This window comes from Catharus ustulatus, chromosome 16 (genome assembly GCF_009819885.2).
Source record: "Catharus ustulatus isolate bCatUst1 chromosome 16, bCatUst1.pri.v2, whole genome shotgun sequence".
NCBI lineage: Eukaryota > Metazoa > Chordata > Aves > Passeriformes > Turdidae > Catharus > Catharus ustulatus.
Window position 1 is genome coordinate 14,473,925 of NC_046236.1, and position 21,241 is coordinate 14,495,165.

Consider the following 21,241-nt stretch of genomic DNA (forward strand, 5'->3'; position numbering starts at 1 on the left):
CTTATTTTGGTTCTCCCCGTCTTGTAGACAAACCCTGGGAGCGTGGTAGGGCTGCAGACCCCGTGGATCCGTGTGTCTAATTGAAGCAGACAAGACTGTAACTCAGACTTTGCATATTCCAATGAAATATTCATGAATCCAGGAGAGAATAACCCGGGGTGAACATCAAGTTGTATAATCTGAATATATTCTCTATAACTGTCAGCAACACGCAGACAGCTCAGAAAATTCCGGGGAGGGTCTGTGCTTGTTGAGAAACATCTCGCTGCTTTGGCTCTAAGGACAATGATGATTGTGTTTGCCCAGACTATTTAATTAGCAGATTTCCCAAATTGGGCTCTGAGGGACTGAAGTCCCCATTTACCCCATGTGGAAGCATGTGGAAGGCTGGGAAGCTCCAGCTGCCGCTGGAGTGGAGGGTGCCCAACCTCCTGAGACACCAGGCAGTTTCTCACTTGGCTCTTTAATCCAGGCTGAACATTAAACACACCTTCATTAGGTGATGCTCGTCTCTATTTCTGCATCGATTCCTCTGAAGGACCTGCGGGTTAGGAGTGGGAAGGAAAATCAGTAATGGAGCAAAATGACTGTGATTTAGAGATCGGATTGCACGCAGCCAGGGCCATGCATCAGGATAATGAGATTCAGTCTTGTTTGCTTACAAGCACTGGAGACAGAAGCAGAAAATGTGATCCACCAAGCCAGCTCTCAGGAAATGAGGAACAATAGAGTGAGGAAATCAAATTTCAAACGGCAGGGATATATTTATGGAGTTTTCCTCGGGATTTCTGCAGAGCTTTGGGGCGTTCTGCGTGCGGTGTTTTTTCGGGCAGCCGACATATGGCTGGAGGATTAGATCACTGCAAAGCACTGTTGTTTGTGACCTATTTGTTAATGCAGGGCTGGGGTCAGCGACAAGAGACAAATGCACTTGTCACCGTTCGGGGCTTTTCAAAGCGCTGCTCCTGTTGTCCCTCGCGCCGTGGCCAGACGTTTGGAACAAACTCATTAGCTAATTAGTGCTGTGCTCAGCCCCATGTGGGCGATATTCCCATCATGGCTGTGGAACAGGCCCTCCTGGGGCTCCCTGGCAGCTGCTCTTCCCTAGGTTAGCTGGGAGGGCAGCTGGGGGAGGATGTGCCTTCCTCATCGTCTCTGGGAGAGCCTCCTGCATTCCAGACATCCCACTCCTTATCCTCCTGCTCCTTATCCTCCTGCTCCTTGCCTTGCAAAAGTTCCCTCCACTCCCACTCTCAGAGGTGGCCCTCTGCCACCAGCTCGTCTCTGGTGACCGGTGATAGGACCCGAGGTCACGGTGTGAAGCTGTGACAGGAAAGTTTAGGTTATGATGAAAAAGTTTTTCATCCAGAGGGTGCTGGGGCACTGAACAGGCTCCCCAAGGAATGGTCATGGCATCAGGAACAGGGTGGAATTTATAGAATCACAGAACAGTTTGGGTTGGAAGGGATCTCAAAAACCCTCCAGTTCCACCCCTGACATGGGCAAGGATGCCTCTCACTATCCCAGGTTGCTGCAAGCCCCATCCAGCCTGGCCTTGGACACTTCCAGGGATGTGGCAGCTTCTCTGGGAAACCTGGTCTAGTGAAAGGTGATTTTTGGTGTTGTCCTGTGCAGGATTTGATGCTCCTTCCATATTCCAAGGATGTCCTGGGAGTGTGTGAGCTGCCTTCTCTGTGGATTGCTCTGCTGGTTATCAGGGTGGTGCCACAGCTCCTGGTGCCCAGCTCACGGCCTTGGACTCTGGTTCTGCCAACACGGCTGAAATGTGTGCTGGGAAGGATCAGAGATGGCTGGGGTCAATATCCAGGTACAGTCTGTTCCAGAGAGGGATGGGGCAGGGGGAAGTGTTCTACATCAGCTCCTGGCTTTAAATCACAGGATAAACCCAGTGACCTCCTGTTGCTGATGTGAAACAAGAGGTGTAAAACTCACTGCCACGAGGCAACCAGGAGGGAACATCCTTGTGCAGCTTGGGCAAAACTCTGCTGCTGCAGCTCTACCACTCCTGTGCCTGCCCAGGGTAGCAGGAACACTGCAGTTTAAAGCATTAACAAGGATACAATAATCAAAAAATAAGTGATTTTGCTTGCTGGCTTGTTTTACTCGCACTAAGGGGTTTGATCTGGTTGATAGGAAACAGTTCTTTTGGTGGAAGTGTGTCAGCTGCAGGAGGTTTTTGCTGGGTTTGCTGATTTGCACACTTAATGATGTAGACAGACACCTGGGATGGAGCTGGGAATGGAGAGGAAGCTGCCTCCTGCTCTGGAGAGCTGTCTGCCCAGATCTGGAAAGAACACAGGCAGGAGAGAAGGCAGCAGGAACAATCTTGTTCTTCCCATTTTATTTTAACACAAGAGCTTTCTTCTCCTCCTTTAGAGCTGTCAGCACCTGACCATTAGGATTAATGAACGTGCACACAAACATTGGGTTTCCATCATTGCTGTTTTCTTGCAAAGAAAAGAGGGAAATATTCTTTCAGCTCCTGCTGATACCATCAGATGTGTGCTGATCCCGTATTTTTTTCACCCAGAATTTAATCCTGCCTAGCTCAAGGTTAACAGCTAAGCCAGAATCACAGCTTGCTGCAGAAGATTCAGAGTTTCCCAGCTCCCAGATGGTGTTCAAGGCATTGGAATGTGCAGCATTTCTAAACAAGTTGCTTTTAGTGCAGCTCACTCGCTGTTTCACTGCAGTCCTCTCTTCTTCTGTATTTAAACCTCAGATCTGTGGTAGATTTTATAGTGGCTCTATGGGAGGAAGGGCTGGGCTGTAAGTGGTGGATATTCCATCCCTGGAAGTTTCCAAGGCCAGGTTGGACAGGTCTTGGAGCAACCTGGGATAGTGGGAGTTGTCCCAGGGTTTAAAATGAGATGATTTTTAAGGTCCCTTCCCAAACTGTTCCAGGATTTGATGAAGTTTGCAGCGCTCAGCCTGACCTTCCTTTCACTTAAAAGCAGTGACTCACAAACTGGATTTTGCTCCACATTTCTGTTTTTCCTATGCTTTTGTAAGGCACGATTGCTCAGGAATTTGGGTTTTAAATAACCAGCAGCACTGCCCTGTGCCAGCAGTGATCCAAGCAGAGCTTGCTATCCAGTTCTCCCCTGGCCCACACCAATCCCGACCGTCTCTGAGCAGCCACGTCCCGTTTCCTTGAATTGTCTCAGGGTTTTAAGATGGGAACAAATATATTCAGGGAGGACTACAATGGGACCAGTAACCTCCTCCAGGTTTAGTCATTATCCCGAGGGGAAGGACGTGGTGCTCTGACCCACCCAGACCATCCGGCTCCTCCTGCCACCTCCGTGTCCCTGCTGAGCCCCCCTTCATCCCCCACTGCACAAAAGTGTCCATAAAGTGTCCCCTTAGCTATAAATGTGCTTATTTTATGTTGGCATCTTCAGTGGGAGGGGGGAAAGTGTAGTCCTCTGCAGTGTGAGGTAATGGGAGGTTCAGTTTGAACATCGGGGAGGAATTTTCTCATAGAAAGAGTGATTAAATACTGGAGTGATTAAATATTGGAATGGGCTGCCCAAGGATGTGGTGGAGTCACTGTCCCTGTTTAAGGAAAGGCTGGATGTGGCACTGGGTGACACAGTCTCATTGACAAGGGGTGTTTGGCCACAACTTGGACTTGATGATTTCATGTCTTTAATTAATTCTGTGATTCTGCTTTGGGGGCTGCCAGCCCACACTGGACCTCGGTTTTTGGGGGGTACCCACCCTGGAGTCAGTGTGTCCTGGGGGTGTGGAGGGGGATGTGCTCCCCAAACCTTCTCCTTCCATCAAAGGCAGCCCCAGACCTGCTTTAAAGTGTACCCTGACCCACAAATGCGGTTATTTCGTTATTATTTTGTATTTTTGGATTTTGGCGGATCTCTAGCCCTGAAACCAGCTCCTCCTGGGCTCTGTGAGCACTGAGGGCTCCCCAAGGCGCTCTCCTTCCATCCGAACCAACCCCAGAACCCTCTCTAAAGCACTCTCTGACCCATAAATGCGATTATTTTGTAACGAGACTTTATTATTATTATTATTATTATTATTATTATTATTATTATTATTATTATTATTATTATTATTTCACCCCGGTTTTTGAGGAACCCCTGGGCTCTGTGAGCTCTGAGGGCTCCCCGAGCTCTGAGGGCTCCCCAGGGCGCTCTCCTTCCATCCGAACCAACCCCAGAACCTCTCAAAAGCGCTCCCCTGACCCATAAATGCGATTATTTTGTAATGAGACTTGTTTTATTATTATTTCACCCAGGTTTTTGAGGAATCCCTGGGCTCTGCGAGCTGTGAGGGCGCTCCCCAGGGCGCTCTCCTTCCCTCCGAACCAACCTCGCTCCTCACCGGCGCCGGGCCTGGCAGCGAGGAGCCGCGCAGCAGGGAGGGAGGGAGAGAAGAAGCAGAGAGAAGGGAAAAGGCGAGGGAAGGAGGGGAAAAGGCAGGAAGGAGGGGACGGGCAGCTCCCCGTCCCCCCCGCCCTCAGCGCGGCCGCGCCTCGGGGCCGCGCGCGGCCGCCGGTTCCGCCTCCTCCGCCGCCTCCCCGCGGCCGCCGCCGCCATGTTGGATGGTGCGTGTGGGTGTCAAGCGCAGCCGCGGCCGCCGGGCACCGGGACACCGGCACACCGCGCCCGCCCCGCGCCCGCAGGTCAGCGCGGCTCCCGCGGGGCTGCGGGACTGCGGGTGGGGATGGGGGGGAAAGGAACGGGCGGGCAACCCCGCCTTGCCGCTCGGCGGAGCGCGGGGTGGCGCGGGAAGGGCCCCCGGGGGTCCCCGCGGGGAGGGCGCGGGGCCGCGGTGGCCTTTGTTGTCGCCGGTGGGTGGCTGGGCGGGCGGCGGCGGGGCCGGGCCGGGCCCCCGCGGCTCCAATCGGGGCCTGGTTGCCGATGGGGCCTCCCGGGGCTGCGGGGGATGGCGGGGCCTGCGGGCTCGGGGGGCTCGCTGGGGCTGGGGCTGGGGCTGTGGGGGGGAGCTTCCGGTCCGCGCTGCCCGACCCCGCCCCGGCGCTGGTTCAGCTCCATCGTGGCGGCGCTGAGGGTTGTTTTGTGTGTATTTTCAGTCATATCGATGTGTATGAATGCTTTTTAATAATTTGTAAGGGTCTGTTTTATCTAGGGGGGGTTGACTAGATGATCTCCAGAGGTCCCTTTCGACCCTAATAATTCTGTGATTTTCTTTGATATTCTCTCTCTCCCTTCTATATATTTACACTGATACATACTTATATATATTTATTTTTTAAACAATTTTTACCTGCAGTACCTGTGATGCTACAGATTAGGGTTGGGTAGTCAGCGAGCTGTATTACATTATTGCTGTGAAATATATTGAAACAGTAATTATCACAGGCTGCCCACAATGGACGTCCCCATATTTTAAAGCCGTAAGGCTTTAATGTAAATGTTAAAATATTCATGCTAAGGTTTAAAGCTCTAAGGCTTTAAAACTGGTAGCGTTTGGTCTCAGTTTTATGGGTGTGTAATGCTTCCCCCTTCCCCCTTCTCGAGTATCGACACTGATCTGAAAAGCCAAGTGAGATTTTAAATTTACAGCAATTGGTCAGGTTTCTTTTTCTCATCTATTAAGAAAACCTGAATTATCTACATGCTCATCCATTTTCAACAGGAGGCCTAAAGAACTTGTTGGGATTGTGAAGCTGTTGCAGATGTTATGGGGCTGTAGAGTCTGACTTGACTGAGTTCAAAATGCAAATCAGGCCACGAGATTAAGTTTTATTATTCTCTGGAATAAGTGTTTTATGGTAATACAGAACTCTTGCATAATTCCGTGTGTTGCTGTGTTTCGTGAGACACAAGGTCATAGGGAATTGTATTGTTGGGGTGTGACATCTGGGAGGAATGATGTTTTTAAATTAGAAATAGAAATATATTGTTATGGTATCTTTAGCAAAATGCAGGCTTGTTCAGGAGTTACTTCTAAATATGTTTGTCTTGGCTGATTCTCAGGTGTGTTATTTTTGAACAAACTCAGGTGTTGAGTTTTGTTGGGAAGAATCAAAACTTTGGATAAATTTTCCTTTATAAGCTCAAAGTAATGGTACACTAGCTCGACAGAATGTCAGAGATAATCTTACCCCATATTAAATATTTAACTGTGTTATCAAAATTATCAAGCACAAGTGACCCATGAGTGTGCATTCCTGAAGGCGAATTCTGATAAGGCCAAATTGATTGTGGGTTCCATTTGAGGAAGTTTGACTTGGGGGTGCTGATTGTAACTTCCTTGATTCCATGAGGTAACTCTAACATCACCTCTGTGTCACAACCACTCCTCTGACACAGCAGCTCGACTTTTACATTTGCTGAGGAATGAAATTATTATATCAGCCTTTAAGAAATGGGATGTAGCACTCACAGGATCTTTGAATCCCAGAATGGTTTGGAAGCTCAAAGCTCATCCAGTCCCACCCCTGCTGTGGCAGGGACAATTTCCATATCCCAGGTTTTTCCAGGCCCCATCCAACCCAGCCTTGAACCACTTCAGGGATCCAGGGGCAGCCACAGCTTCTCTGGGAATTCTGTGCCAGGGCCTCCCCACCCTCCCAGCCAGGAATTCCTTCCCAATATCCCATCTAACCCTGTCCTCTGGCAGTGGGAAGCTGTTCTCCCTTGGCCTGTCCCTCCAAGCCCTTGTAAATAATCATCTCTCTCTACTCTCTCTCCATCTCTCCATGGACTTGTCTCATGAGGAAAAGTAGCTGACTTGTTCCCTAGGTAGAAGCTAAGCAGTGTGGGTAATATTTGGGTTTAAAAAGTGCTGTTTATGAGTTACCTGATGGTTTTGGAAGGACCACAGCAGAGATCCTGACTGTCAGGTAGCCTGGCTGGTGATGTTCATGTTTATTTTCACTCCCATTATTCCTGCAGGTCACATTGAATGAAGAGTCTCACAAACATCTGATGTCCAGATAAATGCAGGCAGCAGAAATGAATTCAGCTTGCACTGACCACATCATTATTTACATAACTGGTTAATCATGCTAGTTTTGGTCCAGCTGTTCAGCCATTTGATTGCTTTAAAACTTGGAGCTTTTAAGAAGCCTCAAATCTGGATCACTGCTGGGAAATGCCAAAGGCCAATGTGTTGCTTTATAAAAATGCTGATAGTCCCTCTTGATAGAGAAATCAGGGGTTTTTGTTTCTGTGGTTGTTTTTTTTTTTCCTTCTTTAGAGAGAGAAATCATTAAATGATAATCAGTGTAGGGGAAATACCATTAAAGAGTAGTTATGATGTTCCTGATCTGCTTTCTTAGGTCTCATACGTAGGATGGGGAAATGACTCTGGCTTCTGCTTGGTGTAGAAGAATATAAGTTACTCTAATATCTCTCTTTAATGACTGGTACTCAGGAAGCAACTTCCCAGTCTTCCAGGGCCATATTTGCAGAGTGCTAAAGCGTCCCTTGGGATGTTGCTAATAGAAATGAAATGTGCCTGCTTTGTAGGAACGCCTGTAATGTTCTTTTCCCACTTCACCTCGCTCTGATCTGTGCAGGGAAAATATCGAAACGTACCAGCATCCTGCTGGCTTAAGTGCTTCAAAGAACAGCAGGTTTTTGTGTGTCTCACTAGCCTGGCTGCTCATTAAGAAGGCAGGAGACTCCATGGAGGAGAGCAACATGGATTGCTGTCCTCTGGAATAAAAACCTGCTGGGGTTGATTGTAGGTCTGCTGGCGTTGGTTGTGCTCCAGGTTTGGTACACTGTGCTGAATAACAGACCCTAAAAAGTCTGAGTTAATCAGTTAGCTGGTTGTTACTGCCTTTGCTGTTCTGCATGAGAAAGAATTCAGGATGGTTGAATGTGAGAGTGAATTCAGAGGCTGTGGGCTTCAGGATGGATCTGGAACTCAGTGGCTGTTGGGCTGAGCCTCTCGGTGGGTGGAGGCAGCAGGTGGAAAGCTCAGGAAAACTGGTATTTCTTTATTTATCATTTACAAATAACAGTTTGTCTCTGGTTTCCGAATTTGGGGTTTGCTTAATTTATGATGCTGCTCCCAGAGTGTTGATAAAGGCAAAGTAGCTGGGTCAGAAGGTTCTGTGGTGCTTTGTGTAGGTAACCAGTGGTTGTAGGCAGAGTTTAAGGAGAGTGACTGAAGTTACCAAGATTAAATTCTATGTAAATATCTAACAGTGGTGTTTTGTATGAATGATGATACTGAGTAAAAAAATCAGTATAGAAATACTTTGTGTTTGTTGGTAGCACTGGAGATATCTGCAGAATTCGGTTTGTAATTCACTACTGGTGCCTTTTTATATGGAAATATAACTTGACTTATTATGCTAGTGAGATGCTTTTCTTCTCTACAGATAATTTTCAGCTCATTTTTCTGGTACTGTAACAAAAATGGAATTGATCTCAGAGCCATACTCTGTGTTGCATTAATTGTTAATAGTGTGTTTCTCTGTTTCCTATCACCCAGGGCTGTTAACATAAATGCCTCTAACCAGTGCCTCGAGCTTGTGTTCAAGGTCAGGCTGGGCTGTTCACGCCTCCTGTGCCTTGGCTTGCAAAATCCAGCTCGGTGCAGGTGGAGTAGCAGCAGCTCAGGCTCGGACAGGTCCCCCGCTGGCAGTGGGAGTGCAGCTGCCTCTGCTCTGGGACTGGGTAAAAACCAGTCCCAGCCCAGGCCTGGGTGCAGCTCCGCCCTGGAGGCTCCTTCTGGGCTGTGCTTTATGCTGGAGGTTGGCTGGGGGAGGTTTGGAGGAATCTCAGACACACTCTTGTTTTTTGTTGTGATCCATAGGAATTGTTTTCAAGGAATTGTTTTCAAGTGGAGCTCCCTGAGCTGTCTCGAGTAATTAGCTGAAATTTGTGCATGAGACCTCTGCAGTTTCCTTCCAACCCTATTCCTGTTCTGCCTCTCCTTCCATCCTATCCCTGCTCCTGCCTCTCCTTCCATCCTATCCCTGTTCCTGCCTCTCCTTCCACCCTGTCCCTATTCCTGTCTCTCCTTCCATCCTATCCCTGTTCCTGCCTCTCCTTCCACCTCATCCCTGTTCCTGCCTCTCCTTCCACCTCATCCCTGTTCCTGCCTCTCCTCCCACCCTGTTCCTGCCTCTCCTTCCATCCTGTCCCTGTTCCTGCCTCTCCTTCCACTCTGTCCCTGCTCCTGCTTCTCCTTCCCCCATCCTATTCCTGCCTCTCCTTCCACCAGTTCCTGTTCCTGCCTCTCCTTCCCACCCTGCTCCTGTTACTCCTGTCCCCTGCTCCTGCCGTCTCCTTCCACCCTACTCATATTCCTGCCTCTCCTTCCACCCTGTCCCTGTTCCCTACCTCTCCTTCCCCCATCCCTATTCCTGCCTCTCCTTCCACTCTGTTCCTGCCTCTCCTTCCACCCTGTCCCTGTTCCTGCCTCTCCTTCCACCCTTCTCCTGCCTTGCCTTCCAACCCTATTCCTGTTCCTGCCTCTCCTTCCACCCTGCTCCTGCCTCTTCCTCCCAGAGCTGTTTTGGCCACGTTGTCTGCAGTGCCTGAGCCTTTCATGTCACCATATAATAAATCCTACCTGGTCATGAGGTTCAGGATGAGTTTGGAGAGTGACCCAGGCAGGAGAAGGCCTCTGTGCTGCTTCTGCAGGCTTGGGACACACCTGGCTCTTTGAGGCTGTTTGTTTCTCAGAATGCAGCACTCAGTCAACAATACTTGTACAAATTAAGTAATAATTTTTTTTTGAAAGTTCAAAGCTGCTCATTAGTTTAAAACCATGGCAGACACCTTAGTTAGAGATGTTTTATGTTCACCCTGCCAGATAGAAGTCTGAGGACTCCCTTGCCTTGTTTGCTTTCAGTATTGCAGGAGTTATGTCCAGTTTTGGGGGCTGTAGTTTTAGAACTGATTGCTTAAAATACATGATGGAGTCTGGGGGTCATGGCTGAAATTCAGCAGCCAGACAATGATTTAATCTCTCTCCAGTATAACCTCACAGAGACTTCCCTGCCCTTCTGGAGATGTCACTTACATAATCTGATGGTTTCTAAAATCAGCCAGGGAGTTTTCATTATTTAAAAGCAGAAACCCAGGCACAGCAAATTCCCTGCTTTTGTTTGTTGGGTTTGAGTTTTGCCACCAAGAAATGCTACAACACACTGGTACCCCTGCTAGGAAAAATACCAGCATAGGTGGTGGGACTAATGATGTCTGGGATGTTCTTTCACATTTTTATCTTTATTCTCCCAAATCATATTAATTTCTAGACTTAACATCAATTTAGTAGTTTCTGAACCTTTGCAAGGGCAATGGTCTTTTCAGAGCTTTGCTAGAACAAAGACATTTTAAGAATCTTAATAGAGAATCGTATAATCTTATTACAACTGCTCCTGTTTAAATCACTTCCTTGTACTTAAATAACAATCTGTCACCAGCTATTTCTTGATTGTAGTTTTTGTCAGTTGTAATTTATCCCCCTCCCTGGTTTGTACCTTTTTTTTCTCCCCCCGATTGTGCAATCTTTAGGTTGGCAAAGCTCCTTCTTTCTCACACAGTTCTTCTGAGTGCACTGGGAGTAATCTCATGAGTAAATTACTCCTGGTGTAAGAGCTGTGTGCAGTTCACAAGTAAAACCTTTGTGGGGACAAACCCCACTGAAACAACTCATACAGAAAGTTCTGCTATTCCTCAGGGAGAGACCAAAGAAAGTATTTTGAAAGGTGACTTCCTCCCCTGAGATGGCAGCACAAAAGAATCCCTGAGGCACAAAAGTTTCCCTCTAGGTAGGAATTCTGTTCCCAGGAGGTTCCTCGTGTGTGCTGCTGACCCCGAGCATCACCTCAGTTTTGTCATTCTGATTTTTATTTATTTCTTTCTTTTTAGTGATGAGGATTTCTTCAGCCAAATCGGTTGACCCAATTGCTGCTGAAGCTGCTTTTCTCCTGACTTTCAGCTCTGTTTGGACAGGGATGAGGCTTGTGACAACAGCAGTAAGGCAGAGATGTTTGCTCTAACCTATGAAATCAGGCAGAATTGAAGATCATGCATTAATCCTTATCTGCAGAGCTGTTTTAACATGCCTGTTCTGTGGTGCATGGTCAGGCACTGTGTGCTCTGCGCATGGAAAGCGCTTCAATTGTCATTTGAAAAACAGAACTTTAATATTTTTAAATTATTCACTGAATTAATCAGAGAAAAAACCTCCTGTTTTGTGCCATTGCTGGTCAGAGGTTCCTGATCAGGCATTACCCTCAATATTCAGATTCAGGGAAGATCTGGTGCGTCTTAAAATGCCCCTGGCCAGGTATTTAATTATTTGGTGAAAACCTCTTTCTCTGATGACCACTGGAAAGCACAAACTCCCCTCTGTTGTGTTCTCTAATGAAATATTTGCCTTCTGAGCCCATCCTGTCTTATTGCAGAGGTTTGATTGCTTCTTGCAGTGCTCTGCTGCTGGCAGTGATGATTTTTTTTTTCTTTTAGGATGGAATGCTTATTACCTATGAGAAGTGTTACTATATTTTGCTGCTGTTGTTGAGCAGAGTTCATGAAGTTAAACTTTGTCTACCAATTTAGAAGAGTTTCTCAGAAAGTCAAGATAATGCCTCTGCTGGAATGTTTTTTAGATAAACAGCATAGGTGACACACATTACTCTTGTTAGGAGTATGCAAATGCAGCTCAGAAATCAATATTTAATAGTGTAATTTTTTGAGAATCTTTCCAGTTTATGTATATTTTAAAGGCAGAAGAACAGCAGGACTGTCCTTGCACCAGGCTATGATTATGCAGCCCATGGTTTCTCATACTTTTCAGCAAAGCAGCTGCTTTCTGAAGATTTTATTGGTACTTGGGTGACTCCTCTGAAAGATATTTATGTTTATATGTTTACTGGTTCTCTTGGGAAGCTTTAATAAGGAAGTAAAGTACAGGACTGTTTATAATTGGTTGGACGTGGCTTTCAGAATTCTTGTCGAGGAGCTGAAGTCGAAAAGCTCGAGCACAAGCAGAATCACTTTTCAGCTGGTTTGTTGCAGAGAAGCACTGAGGTAAATCATCAAAGGGTTTTTAGGCTACAAAACTGCTTAAGTGTTGTGTTTAAAATTTACAAATCGCTGCCCCCTTTGTGAGGCTCTGGGACAGACTGCAGTGTCTGGCTCTTTTTTACGTTTGACTACCTAGTGAATAATCTCCTTTTGCTGCTTTAAACACACTGAAGTGCTGCAATTGCCATTTTGGTGTCTGCCTGCCAAGCAGGAGTGGCTGTGTATATTTAATTTCATCCTAATACCACCAGAGGATGCCTCCAGGAGTATTTACATCATCTTTAAAAGTCAGGATGTGTTGTATGGCTGGAGATTTGGGATTTTGGGGAGTGCTCTGCTGAGATGTTGAGGAGGGAAGAACAGCAGGAAAGTTTGGGAATTTGTCTTTATGATTCTGTTTTTAATTTTCTTTATGGGGGGGTCTGTTCTGCAGGAGATGCTCTGGATCAAGCAGGGTGTGAAGGACCTGTTGATGCCTGGTTTTTAGTGCTGTTTGCTTTCAGGTGTGAGTACAGGAAACACGCTCCAACATCCTGAATGCAGGAACACTTTTGTTCTCTGTGCAAAAATTGTGTCTGGATGCCTTGGCTTCCAGCCAGGCTTTAATCTCTTCTTTTTTGTGTCAGCTTGGATAGTGTATATAATACTATAGTGCCTTTTCCTGTCCCTGGAAATGCTGATTTTTAGTTTATTTTAAGAAGGGTTTTCTTTTTCTTATTGAGAAGAAAAATAAACTTTAAAGGAGGAGGGAAGCCTGTGCTGTTTTTGGTTTTTTTCTCCTTTTCGTTTCTTGTAGTAGTTTATGCTTTATAGAAAGGCCTGAAATGTGCTGTCAAAACTTTGTCTCTTGTCTCAAAAATTCAAAATTTGGAAAAGGGGCAGGGCAGGGTGAGGAGGGGTCTCAAGGTAATTGGAGTGAGAGAAGGAGAGAATTAAAAAATTCAGTGCCCATCAAACGTGAGAAACGGATGTGCCTTCAGATGCCACAAGGCTTATTCTTCCATCCAGCTTGTCCAGTCTTTTGTCAAAACTCCTATTTTAACTATTTAAATAAAATACGGTGACTTTGGCATTCTCTCCCTTCATGGGAACGCGGAGTAAAAGGGAATTTAGCCCCGCCTGCCGCTTCCATGCTAAACAGATGCAAATCAGAGCCCCCTCCCTCCAGTTGCCTCTTCTCTCCTTCTGGGTTTCATTGTTTTGATGAAAGCTGTTCTGGTGCCAACTCCCAGCCAGAGGGCAGGTGAGAGGAATTAAAAAATCCCAGATTCCAGCTCGGTGATTAACATATCTTTTGGAGCTTGTAATGTCATCCTTGCACACAAAACAAAGTCGCAGCAGCTTCACAGAGCAGAGGTTTGTCAGAAAGGCAAACATCAAAGTGGCAAGAAAAGAGGAGTTTATTTAAAATATAGCAGAAAGACTTAAAACATTCGTGCTCACCTATGAGAGCTATTAAAAATTAAAAAAAAGCCTTTGAAGGCAAGCATTAAAGATTTAATAGTATTAATTGAGCGAAGCCGTGGGAGTTGAGGATGTGCAGGACACATGTGTGTATGTTCTGAGCCATCTCTGGGTTAAGGCAGCAGAGCTGCTGAGACCTTGATCAGCTCCTCTTGCTTTCTGAGAGCTCCCTTAACAAACCCCTGTTTATTCCTGGGGTTAATTAGAGATGCCATTAGAACTCAGAGTGTAAACACAAGGAAGGGATTCAGAGAGGTGGAAAACTGCAGAGCCCCCCAGCCTTGGCATCCCTGGGCAAGGCAAAGCAGGCACAGCAGTGCAATCTACATTTAAGGATAATTTTGTTTATGTCATTAAGGCTGGTTTATTTTTGTTTTCAAGAATAGATTCCTTTTCCTTTGTTGTGAGAAACAGTAACTTAATACTGTTGTTACTGCAGCACAGGTATGGGGTTTTTTTTCTGGCAGCTTAACTTCCATGTTACTTGATAATTATTTTCTTTTAAGACTGGCTGATTTTGGTAGCTTTTAGCTTTTTTTAATGCATAGAACTTTGACTGTTAGGAAAACTTCTTGCTGGAGGAAGAAGTTTGTCCCTCCATTAGCTCTGTAAAAAGACACAAAATAAAATCACAGTTCAGCATGATTGCAGTAACCTGTGTGGAGGGGTTTTTGTTGGGTTTTTTTTTCTTTGCAAATGAAATACTCAATTTAAGGCTTGACATACTTGCATTGCACATTAAAAAAGCAGGGAAAAACCAAATCCTTGTGTGATTTTTTTAGAAAGGAGAAGCACTGAAAGCTCCTTGCAAGCCTGCAGGTGGCTTGGCAAAGCAGGGACACGTCCAGGGGGAGCAGCTCCAGGCAGGATTTGATGGCTGTGGGAATCCTGATGTGGAGAGGCACCACCAACCCCATCCAGAGGGATAACAGAGCACAGGAACATCTCAATACATTCATTTTTCCTTCTCCAGGGAGTGCTGGCAGGGTGGGGAGGGTTGTGTGAGCCTTCCTGCTGCAGATGTAGTTACCAAATGATTCAGCACGATCCGTGCCCACGGATTGGAGCAATATTGATGAATTCATTACTGCTCTCTGATGGATGTTAATGGGCTAGAATTTCTTCTGTGCATTTGGGCTAGGTGGATTGTAAAAAAAAAAAAAAGAGAGAAAATGGTGTGGGTGAGTTTTCAAACCACTTTCATGTTCTGCTTCTAAATCTAATGAGAGAATGTTTTTAATGACTTGCATGAAACAATGGTCAGAACAATAATCACCAGGCAGCTCTGGGAGGAGCTGTGCTCCACAAAGCATTTATTGCATTTTATTCAGAATATCCCAACCAGCTGCTTTACAAACACAGCTCTCTCCATGTGGATTCCTTAGGAGATACCTGGAGTCCCAAGGACATGATCCAGTTGCTGTTTGCAGGATGTCAAAGCTGAGGGGGTAGGGAGATGTTCCCCTGCCAGAGCTGAGTGGAAGAAAATGACCTTTAATGAAGGAACAGGCACAGATGCTTTTGAGTAACAAGTCTTTGTCATCCTCTTTGAAATGAACAAGCTGCCTCCCACTCAAATAATTTTCAGTCTAAATATCCAGAATAGATAAAAGAGTAGGTAGAATTTTACTGCTGGAGGATGGAGTCAGAAAATTTGAGGAATTGTTAATGCTGACAGCTGAAAATTTCTGTATATCTGCATAGGAGAATATGGCATTTCCAAACTGGATTTTTTTTTTCATAATTTCCACAAAAATCAACAAAATAATAATAAAATAATAACAAATATTTTCGTTATTGAGCAAGGATCACTTTTTTTGTGCATGAATGAAGGAATTGAAAAGTTTGAAGCAGCAAAATGAGGCAAAATCCTTATGTCAGATGTGCTCATACTTTAAAAAAAAATCTTTCAGTGATTCACTTCCATCAAAGCTAAACTTAAAAATACAGCTCAGAATCAGAACTGGGGCACCACAGAAGTTGACCAAAGGAAATTATTTTTGTATTATTCAATATTCTTGAGTTCTGTTCCCTGGGTTGATCCAGGTTGCTGTGGCACAGCTGGGACCTCTCCTCTGGAATTGCTCCTGCCAGGGTGGTGGTGCTGGACACGTTAGACAGGTCTGAAAGGAAGAGGGAGAGGAGGAGGGTTGGTTTGGGAAGGATTTTGGGAACTGTGGTGTGTACACTGTGATATGATAGGAGAGATAGGGAGGAGTCAGAGGGAAAGCTGAACATTTGGTGTTGAAGGGGTGGGACAAGGGCAGGGCTAAGATTTTATGAAATGTAATTTTATTAAATGTGATAATTCCATAAGGACCAAATTCCCTCCTTCTCTGTGGCCTCTTCAGCATGGAATTGCTGTGTCCCTAGGCAGGAAAAGGAGATTTCCCAGAGCTCCTTGTTCGCTGTCCTTGCACAGTCACCTGCTCAAGCAAGTCCCAGATCTGAACCATCAACCTCAGCTCCAGTTTGAGCTTCCCAGGTGCAGCTTCTGCCCAGTGAATAACTGGTACTCCCCTTGTTTGGGGTGTTTATTGCAGCAGTTACAGTGACCTTGGCATGAATTGGTTGGGTGATGTTTGTGAGCAGCTCCAGCCCTCCCTGCCCTGTGTGCTGAATCCCATCCTCACTTCTCTGAGCCTGACTGGGGCAGCAAATCCTGCTCTGCAACCCTGGGCTTTGGCCAGAGCCACATTTTGGGATGTGTTTCTTACTCTGCAGTCTTAAAACAATTTATTCACAGAATCCCAGAATGGGTTGGGACATTAAAACTCATCCAATCCCACCCCCTGCCATGGCAGGGGCACTTTCCACATTCCCAGGCTGCTGCAGGTGTCCAACCTGTCCTTGGACACTTCCAGAGATCCAGGAGCTGCTCTGGGAATCCTCCCAACCCTCCCAGGGAAGGATTTTCCCCTGAACTCCAATCTCATGAGCAGACAACTCATGTACCTGAATTTCTGAGGTTTAAAGCAATCTGATGTTGTTACCAGCTCTGATAGTTTGAATGAAAATACTGTGCTGACTTTTCAAGATGATTGTGCAAAATTTTGGTGGCTGTGAGGGAAGGCACTTGAAATTTTATGCCATGAATGGATATTGATGAATGTAAGTGGGATATTAAATCAATCTCTGTTTTCTTTGCTTGTAGTTTGTGCTGGCAGGCAGCACACTTAATTAAATGTAAAAAAATAACATTTGGATGCATGGACAGGTATTTCTTGGCATCTTGTGCTTCTTGAACAATCCTTTTCCTTAGAAATCCGTGTCATAAAATAAAAGTATTAATCCTTCAGCTTCTGCCAGTAGTTCCATGGAGAGTTAAACTGTTTTTCCCCCTGATCTTTGTCATGGTGAGCATTTGCCTCTGGCCTACTGAGTGTATTAATGTGGTTTCATGTCTGGTGTGTGTAGGAGGATGGGAGAAACTGCACTTGGTGACGTCTGCTTCATATTAATAAAAGTGCAAAATCAAGTGGAGTTCATGAAATCATTGGGTGATTTGAAGTAGCAGGTATCTTCCCAAAATACATTCCCAAAATATGGATTCTGATGCAAATGTGAATTTGAGAAATTACAGTTCTGGCATTTTGTGGTCTGGTATTTTTTCCTGTGTCCAGGCTGATTTGTGAGGGCCTGAGCAGGTGCTGTCACCCCATAACAGCCAAGTGACAAGGCTGGGCTTTTCTAATTAATAATAGATTCTAAGGCACATCCTCTGGCAAGGATATTGGATATCCTCTTCCCTTCCAAAAGGAAAATATGAAAGGAGAGTAGTGTCTCCTACTGCCCCTAATTCAGTTAAAAATACAATTCAAGTATACTTAGTAAAATGAATTTATTTCAGATTATTACCTTTCAGTCAAAACACACATTGGGCTAATTTTTTTTTCTACTCAATTTGTGAAAAAACAGATGAAATGCTTTTGTTGAAGCAGGTAATCCCCAGAGAAACAAATTCCTTTGAGGAGTTTGGGGAGGTATTTTCACTGCCCTGTTGGATTAATTTGCATTTGGCATTTCTGGTTCAGTGCTAATGGCCTGACCTCACACTGCTCTGTAATTCTGCAATATTCTGATGTTCACTGCACACCTGCATGGGGAATGAACTGAGAGGTGCCCACAGTGCAGGTGGCACCCTGGGTGACACTTGACCTGGCTGTACAAGGAGGAATGTGTTATTTTTAAAGAGCTGTTGTCAAAGCTCGTAATCCTAAAATTAGATCCCGGTGCAGGTCGGATTTGGGTCGTGAGTGGTGATCTGCAGGTCTGGCAGGGCACATTCACAGCCACCCTGGCAAGCAATTCCAGCTGCAAAGGCTGCTGGAGCTGGGGGTGACAAAACCCCACAAAGGCTGCTGGAGCTGGGGGTGACAAAACCCCACAAAGGCTGCTGGAGCTGGGGGTGACAAAACCCCATAAATAGAGGTAGAGGTGAAAAAACCCCACAAATGGAGCTGGGGGTGACAAAACCCCACAAATGGAGCTGGGAGTGACAAAACCCCACAAATGGAGCTGGGGGTGGCAAAACCCCAAAAATGGATCTGGGGATAACAAAGTCCCACAGATGGAGTTGGGGTGGCAAAACCCCACAGAGGCTGGTGCAGCTAGGTAGGACAAAACCCCACAAATGGAGCAGGGAGTGACAGAGCCCCACAAAGACTGATGGTGGATCTGGGGGTTGACAAAGCCCCTCAAATGGAGCTGGGGGTGACAAAACCCCGCAAATGGAGCTGGGAGTGACAAAACCCCGCAAATGGAGCTGGGGGGGGTGACAAAACCCTGTAAATGGAGCTGGGAGTGAAAAAACCCCACAAATGGAGCTGGGGATAACAAAACCCCACAAATTGAGCAGGGGGTAACAAAACCCCACAAATGGAGCTGGGGGTAACAAAGCCCCAGCACCTGTGGCCTGGCAGGTCCCCAAAAGGACAGTGTCAGGTGGTGCTGCTGTGTCAGGCAGGTCAGGGATTTGCTCTTCACTCCCCTTCCTATGCAATCTGAGAAATGAGTTCCCCATGAAACTGAAATCCTGGGAATTTCAGGAGACAAGGGGTAGGAAAAGGTGCTAAGGAGAAAACAGAACCAGATTTGTGTCCATAAATCTCATTTATTGCTGAAAGTCTGCTCAGGCTGGAGCTGCTTTCCCTCAGTGAGGGCTGTAAAACCAGTGCAGAATCAAACCTTGGCACTCATGAATATGCATAAATTCGAAGGAGAATTATCTTTCAGCATTAACTCTTTAAATAAAGAAATAATTTGGCCACCTGCTGTCTGTGAAAGCTGACCTTGTTCTCTCATTTGTAAAAGGGAGTGGAAAGCTTCCAAAACTTTGAATTTTGAACCATTTCCTCTCCTCAGAAATTACACTGAAGAAGACAAGCATTTAAGCTGTGAAAAATGGAAATGAAACCTTTCCTCTGGAGTTAACCCTGTTCTCCAGCCCCTCTGCCAATCTGTATTTGTAACTGGTTTCCTAAATAATTTTGAAGGTTGAGGAAGGGCATTGATGGGAATTTCAGGCTCTTCATTTTGCTGTTTTATTCCCATGAATTGCTGTTTTCTCTGCTGTAGAATAGCAAAAGAGAGCTAATAAGTGTTCTGCTTGTTGGTTTTTCTGTGCAGTGCCAAGTGTCTTCTCTCAGTCCTCTCCTCCAAGTGGCCACGAAGCACAGTTGCCCCTTTTCCTGTTTGGTTTTGGGAACAGTGTTTGGATTGCAGTTGAATATTGGATCATAGGCAGGGTAATGATACCCTCTGGTCAGCCAGTTGTTCTCTGGGAATAATTTATGAAGAGAGGAAAAAAAAAAAAATCAGAGAATTAGTTAAGTTTGAAAATCTAGCAGTGTGGGTTTGGTATAAGAAAATGGGTTTTTTTCTGCATTATAGTCCTGATTTTTGTATAAAGATTTGTGCTCAGGTTTTTTCTGATTTCTGAGCTGTTTGTGGAAAATGAGACTTCCTAAAACACAGTGGGCTTGGATTTAAACACAAGGAGCTATCCCAGAAAACCCAGAATGTGAATTTAGTGTCAGGCAGTGAGAATCTTTTCCTTTACCCTAAATAGGAGCTGACTTTTATTGGGATTGGGGTTGTGTGTGCAGGTCTGGGGGATCCTGATCTTTGCAGAATTCCCCAATTTCTGCTGGAATAAACCCCTGAGCATCACCTGCCTCTGCCATTCCAGCCTGACATCTCTGGGGGTGTGTGTGTATTCCCACCTGAGAGGAGAGGGATATTTTTATTCAGATTTCTCTCTGTAAATTCAGATCACAGCCTGTCTGAATTAATAACTATTTTCCAAACCTCACTTTTCATGCATGTGACTTACAGTAAATGTCTAATCTCAGGATATATGTTGCCTGTAATACTGTTAATTAAAATTTTATGCAAATGTCTGATGAACTGCTGATGTTTAATGTTAATTTTCACACTTGATATTAAAGGCTTTTCTTACATTTCCTGTGCATGCTTAGCTGGGCTGTGCAGATATTTACCTCCAGGCTGATATGAAGGGCATTTTATCAGTGCAGACAAATCCTGGTTGGAGTTTTACATTCCAGAGGTGTGAATGGATTCTGCTGAAAGGTGCCCATAGGTGGATTTGTGGGGCTGTTTTCTTTGAACTGAGTTTCTGAAGGACTCTGTGGCTTGGCCTTGGTTCTGTGTCAGTCTCAGCAAGTTAAAGATGCTTCCTCCTGCAGATTTCATTCACTGAGCTTCATCTCTTGTGAGAGATGAGGAGTTGAGGCAAGAATTCCTTCTGTCTGCAGGTTGTGTGTAGCAAAGCACCAGAGGAATTCATTATTTGTGTAGTGAAAGTGCTGGAATAGGGAAAATAGGGGTGTTGAACAGGTGAGCTTCACCTTGTCTGCAATCTGTTTGCTTTGCCATTTGGAAATGTCAGGATACTTCAAAATGAGAGAAGATGGCTGAATTTGGTGCAGAGAAATGGCTGGATTTGGTGCAAGAGAGAAAAGGGAGGCAACCTTGTAGAGGGATCAAGAGTGAAAATGAGGAATGCTCCCCAAACCCAAACTGTTTAACTTGCCCAGAAATCTGCTCAAACCTTTTTCCTGCTAACCAGGAACAGCTTTAATCAACTGCTCTCACTTTCTGCTTTCTTTGCAACTCTGCTGTGAAAAATGCAAACTCCCATTTTTGCTGAAGTTGCAAGTGCATTGTGCTTCCTTGTGGTTTGTTGTGAGAAGTTAATTCACTGAGATCTCTGGGGAAGAAAAATCAAACTTTCTGTCTAAGAATTTGATCATGTGTTAGAAACAGTTCCTCACTTTAATGCAGTTGGGGTATTTGGCTTTTTGATGTGTTTAATGATAAAAGAGATTGTTGTGGTGCTTCAGGACTTTGGAATAAGTGGAGTAAGATGAAAACATGTCCATCAAGAAAAGGAAAAAACAAACCTTAATGTTTCTCTCATTAAAGGCCTTGGTTTTCAGGGCTTGAAGATATGAAAGTGAAGAATCACTCAGTGTTGATGGATTGATGGGTTTGGAGTCTGTTACAGAACAGCAAGTGAAATATTTAATTTCCTGAAAGAGTATAAATTACTGGTTTCTCTTAATCCAGTGTGTTCTCTCCTGTGTTTGCTCTGGGGCTGTTTTTCCAAGTTCCAGTTTGGAGTTCTTCCTTTGGTTTCTTCTCCAAAACCAAGTGCCTGCTTTCCCAGTGGGGTGTAACTGGGAGGGAATGAAAACTCTTTGCTCTGTTTTTTTAGACCTTGACAGCTTTGGGTTGCATTTAAT

The 21,241-nt window shown here is 45.3% G+C and overlaps 1 protein-coding gene across 3 annotated transcripts in view; it reads left to right on the forward strand.

The window, feature by feature from the left end:
* Positions 1–4,569: 4,569 nt before the first annotated feature.
* Positions 4,570–21,241, forward strand: part of EPN2 (epsin 2) — a 39,024-nt gene continuing 22,352 nt past the window's right edge. For 2 of the 3 annotated variants that reach the window (XM_033073899.1, XM_033073901.1), the window contains exon 1: positions 4,570–4,669. The gene's annotated coding sequence lies outside the window, so the exon portion shown is untranslated. Of the gene's footprint in view, positions 4,670–10,873; positions 10,958–21,241 lie in introns of those variants that run through there. The other variant, XM_033073900.1, reaches the window with a different exon arrangement.